The following is a 5,604-nucleotide window of genomic DNA, read 5'->3' as shown; positions in this document are numbered from 1 at the left end:
AAAAAGAGAATAAAAGCTGGAAATGGTTTCATATTTTCCCCCATATTTTCTTTTCCATTCTCAGTCATATCTGCATGGCTGACAGTTAACAGGGTGCTTTCCTCATACATGTTGAAGCATTTGTTTTTGCTTCCTCACTACTTTCCATAGCAACACAATGTCTCTGTTTAAGATCCAGTGGGTATGAGCAAACAGAAAAGCCTTTAAGAAGCAGTTTGTGAAAGAAGCTAAATTAAACTTAACTCTTTAACTGTGCAGTCAGTATTTATTCAACGTCTTGTTGAGAGCCAGAATGCCCTCAATCTTTAAGTGCAGAAAGGGCCCTATTGGACCAGATCCTCTGTCCCCTTAGCACAGAAAGCTCTGGCAGGATGGCATAGTGGATTTCTACAGAGGAACTCAGAAGCAGTTCAGGGATGACATGATAAATCGCCTGCTATATCCTTTCTGTTCTTCTCTCCCAGTTCCCTCAAGCTGCAGCTGAGGAACTTCCTTGACTAGAGGAGGTATCAATGCAATTCTCTAGATACAGGTGTTTACAGACTTTTTTTACATGCAGGAATTTCTTAGAATCTATACCATATGCTACATTACCAATCTGGTGACAGCAGCAGTAGTTATGAACAACAGAAACAGATAACAAGCATTAACTGGGCAGATTTTCCTGTTATTGCAGCAGATTTTTAATCGAACAGACCATTCACCAACACAACCAACTCTCTTAACTGTCACTATGAGCCCTGCCATATATGAGAGGTGCTTTAAGCCCTTAAATCCTTGAGTCATTTGATATATCTGCACTTCTATGTTTCTTTTCCTTATGTTTAGATTCCTCTGGACTGCACAACAAAATCTCAAAAACATAAAACTTGAGAATATAACTGAACAAATACAAATAATTACCAGTTTTTAACTCTAACAATTACCAAGTCTATCCCAGTTGACATGAATCTTGACTTTGGAGATTGCTAACACTCCCCAGAGTTGTTTGACTTGCTGCAAGATTCCTAGTGCAGCGTCAGCCTGGCCTTTCTCTGCATTATCTGTTCAGCCAAAGATGCTGCCGTGACTTTGACGGTGGAAAACATCCTCAAGTTACCATGTATTTACTCTTCAATTTACCCAATAAAAAATAGCCAGTGCTTTGAAAATGCCATTTAAAATAAATGTTAGTTAATCTCTGACTGCTCACCAGCAGCTCTTGGATTTATAATGTTCATTTCAACAGAGATAAATCTGGACTTAAAGAATAATGCTCCATAATGCTCCAGTATTTCTATTTTTAAAAATTGTTAGAAACCATATGGAGCTGGTTTGCAAATACTACTGAAACATACACTGTGAGAGCAGCAGCAGTCTGGTGAAAAGGGCACTGAGTACATCAGGAAATAAGGAAGGGTAAAGACTCAAGTATACAAACAAAAGCCTGTCTTTTTGTCAACCTTATCTAAACTGGAATAAGAATACTGTTCCCTTATTTCTGGTTTTATTCAACATTGTTTTCATTGTTTATTTTATTGTAAGACCAACATAATGGAGCAGCAGCCACTTTACATGTGACTTAGAGCTACAAGGGATAATTTTAGAAAGGTATTGTAATTAGGATTTTTCCTCTGCTACTGCAGAATTGTGGTTACAGACACTTTTAAGTGTAATTTTCTTTTTATATCTCAATTTCTCAAGCAAATGTGAATGATTTTTTGTTGTTTCGCTTTTTTACTTCAAAAACACCAAGTGAGTAGAAACAGCAGAATGATATGGAATAAGTAATGGCACAAAACAGACTTGGGAGACAAGAAAAAATGCCTGAAAATGTAAATCTTCAATTTGGACACACAGCAGCAAAACAAAATCAAGAAGACACATCAACAAAGCACATTAGGGTCAGTGAGAAAAATTCCTGTTTTTCTCTGCCTGATCTGGTGGTTTGGTTTATATACAGTTGCAGCAGAAAGCTGTTACACCACAGGGCATCTGAGCTGCACTCACTGACCTCATTGCAGCTGAATATCCACAGCATTTCAAAGTAGGTGAGGGAAAGGGGAATATAGACTGAATTCAAAATAAACTTCAAAAAATAGTCACTAAAACTCTTACCATTAGGATGTCCTGCACCAGCTCCTGCTTCTCCTGAAGTTTTCAGGCTTCTGGCCTCTTCCTCATCCCTCAGCTCCTGCTCCTTGCCTGCAATGGGGAAGGCCCCAGACTGGAACAGCTCCAGGCTTAAGCTCCCAGCATCCTGGTGGTGTGCCTCTGCTGACCCTGCTGCAGTGCCATGTTAGCCAGGCAGCTTTAGAGACTCCCCTTCTTTGCCTCAGTACTCTGGAAAGGGCGAAAAACAGCTGCAGGCCCCACAGTGAGCCATTGCTGCAGGAGGCCTGAGAGGGATCCCTCAGCTCCCTGTGTGCTTGCTTCTGTCTGGCCTCACAACGACTGCTGTACCCTGGATCTGAGATGGGCTTTTGCCCCCTTCGTTTCAAGGTATTACCAGTATTTATATCTTTATCTAAAACTTAAAAATATAGTTTCAAAAGGTCTGCAAAGTGTGCCAGAGCTGGTGTGAGAAAAGAGGTGAAAGGCCAGCACCTGGAGGGGTGGGAAGAAAAGGGAGGGCAGACTGAGTCTCTTCTTGACCATGTTTGGTCTGCTTACTGAATTTCAGTCTTTGTTTTATTTAACCTCAGAAACCCAAGGATATCAGAAGGGCACTGTTAGTCAGTTCCCTATGTTGCTGGTAGGTGCCTGTGGAGCACTGCCGCCATGTTGGGGCCTAGCTCCTGTTAACACCCTCCTGCAGCCAGCACTGACGCTCTTGCTTCTCACAGTGACTATCAGCAGCAAGTCTCCTCCTTTATTTGACAAAAACATTTTTCTGTGCAAGCCAATGCGCTCACAGAAATGCCTATAATGTTTCTGAAGTGGGATGTAAATATATTCCTTAAAAATCACATGTAGAATCATGAGAAAAGGCTGTTGAAAAGAAAACATTATAATCTGCATACAGATTGATCTAGTAATATGTTCCTGTTGGCATAATTCTGTAGTGTTCTCTAAAGTGTGATTAAATTTAGAAATAACGAAGCAAATATTTGTATGCTTCTCTTGGAAAACTGGAGAGAGCCAAACTATTACAATCCAACCTTAATCCTGTCCCTCTTCCCACCCAGAAACAGAATGGATTTTGTCAGTGATGATGGTAGATTGAACAGTTTCTAATATCAAGACATCAGAAAACTCAAAGGGTGAAGATTACTTCAGCCAATATTAAGCAGGACAAAAAATTAACACCAATGGAAATTACTAGAGTAGTCCACCAGATGTATGGATAATTCAGCAAGTTTTGCACTCTTTAAATCTGAATTAGCTGTCTTTATAAAAATATATTTTCTGGTGGAGGTTTTTGAGGTAATCGGGGAAATTGCTACGCAGGGCAGACAGGAAGTCTGGTCAGGCCAGGCCATTAAAACCATCCTTTCTTACTACAAACTGTGATTGCTTTTCTCAGTAACTACTAGTCCATGGATTGATAGCCTTCCAGACAAGCAGAATATATTCTAGCAAAGCTGACTTGAAACCTGAAGCTGGAGTATTCCTTTCCTGATAACTCAAAGATGTAAATGAGTTGAGACTTTTCAGAGAGCTGTGAGTTTGAAAGGAACTCTGTAGTTTAAACTTCATGGCACATACAGCTTGTTCATTTCACACAACTAGTGATTTTAGAGAAAATGAAGAACCCAGAGTAAGGCAAGTGCTATGCAGTCATGCATCTTTGTTTTCCTATTTCATTTAGCATCAGCCACTTACAAAGGTTATTTGGAAAATGTTTTTTGCAATATTGGCGATTTCCCCAGTGAGCAATGAAACAGACGTCATTGATTTTAATTTCACTAAGTGTGCTCACTGTGATTATCCCCTAGCAGAGTCTACATTACAGAAAAGAGAATTGAAACCTAACCTTAAAAAAAAAAATAATTAGGAGTGTTGAATCCCATTACCATCTGACTTAAATACCTGCACTTGTTATGGGTTATTTCTTTTGTTTAAAGCCCAGCTAACAGTAAATGTTGTGAAGGATAATTTGGTAGAAGAGAATTAGAAGAAAATAATAAGCTGCAAATGGCAATGTGTAATGTAAAACTACAAGACTACTTAGCAACAGTAATGCAGTTAAATCAATATTCTGGCATCGGTGCTATACATTTCAAGATGACAAGTTTTGCTATTTTCCAGACTCCTTCACCTTATAGCTGCCCATTAATTACATTCATTTGTCAGCTGGCGGTACAAACAGGGTACAAATGTTTAGTCTGCTGCTTGTTTTAATATCTAGGAGTTGCAGCAGACAGAAGGTTTCCAGAACTCTGCCCTATAACCATCTTATGAAGTTGCTTAGCTCTGATGTTTGCTAGCACTACTAGCTTATTTTCATTTTTTCAGATAGTAACTAACTGATGAAAATATATCAAGGTATATCTTGGTTCCATTCTTAACAAACCTGTTCTATAGCAAAGCAAAAATTCCATCTCGGTATCAGTTTTAGAGGTGTTTACTTGCAAATTAAATGTTAGTGTTTTGTTTTAGGGCTAGACTTATTTACGTAGTGGCATATTTACATAAGCTATCCTGTGTTCCCACATCATGAACAGCAGAGGTAAAGTTGTGTCTATAAAGCCTGAATGTTCTGTAGGACTTCTCAGGAAGAGGCACAATAGAAGAATGAGGTGAGAATCATGCTGAGTGTTAATGCAGTGCTCTCACCAAGTGAAACAAACCCGATCCTAGGCACTGGATCACTCAGTCACTTGTTGGGGCAGAGAATGAGCCAGAGTATAAGCATACATATGCAGAAGAGCATTGCATTAAGCCTGGCATTGAACCAGGCTCCCTCACTACCATGTAAGCTAGTCAGTATCATGCATAATCAAAACTCTGTGTAGAGACAGCTTATCATTCCTTTTCTGAAGTACTCGTTTATTACCACATTGAGGGAAACTGCAGCACAAGGCAACAACTAGGACCCTGTGTCAAAATTTCTACCCCTGCTTTGCTAGAAAGTGCTCTTGGCCAATTTGATCACTTGGCCAGGACCATAGCATTACTGGGACTCCTCAGTTCTATGAGCAACAGCATCAATTGCTCTTAATGTCGCTTCTTGTGGAGCTTTTGTTTCTTTAACCAGCTGAGAATTTACCAAAAATATACAAATTTACAGGTAGCATTCAGCCCTGTTCTTCAAAGGTTTTCCCAGAGCACAAGTGTGAATTTTTTGATTTATGCTTGCATTTTTTTTTTGCACAGCAGCTGCAGAAAAGCTGTAATTCAACGACCCACTAATATTTTCCACATAAAAAGCTAGCAATTTATTGCATAATTTGTCATGTTGCAGCAGTAGGCTGGCATGGATGTAGCAGACAGATATCAGATACCCTGCTCTTCAGTGTTTTATGGATATGTTTATTTTTATCTATCATCAGTAGATTTTTCATGTATTTGAAATGAAACACGTGTAAATATATGTAAGACTGTTGTCCAATAAAGCTATAGGCTCTGTACAGAAGAATGTAAGTGGCCTCTGCTCTCTATCCTTGTGGAAACACATGCTTC

The sequence above is a fragment of the Excalfactoria chinensis genome, chromosome 3, assembly GCF_039878825.1.
Source record: "Excalfactoria chinensis isolate bCotChi1 chromosome 3, bCotChi1.hap2, whole genome shotgun sequence".
In the NCBI taxonomy this organism is placed as follows: Eukaryota; Metazoa; Chordata; class Aves; order Galliformes; family Phasianidae; genus Excalfactoria; species Excalfactoria chinensis.
Note: the sequence above shows the minus strand (reverse complement) of the source record.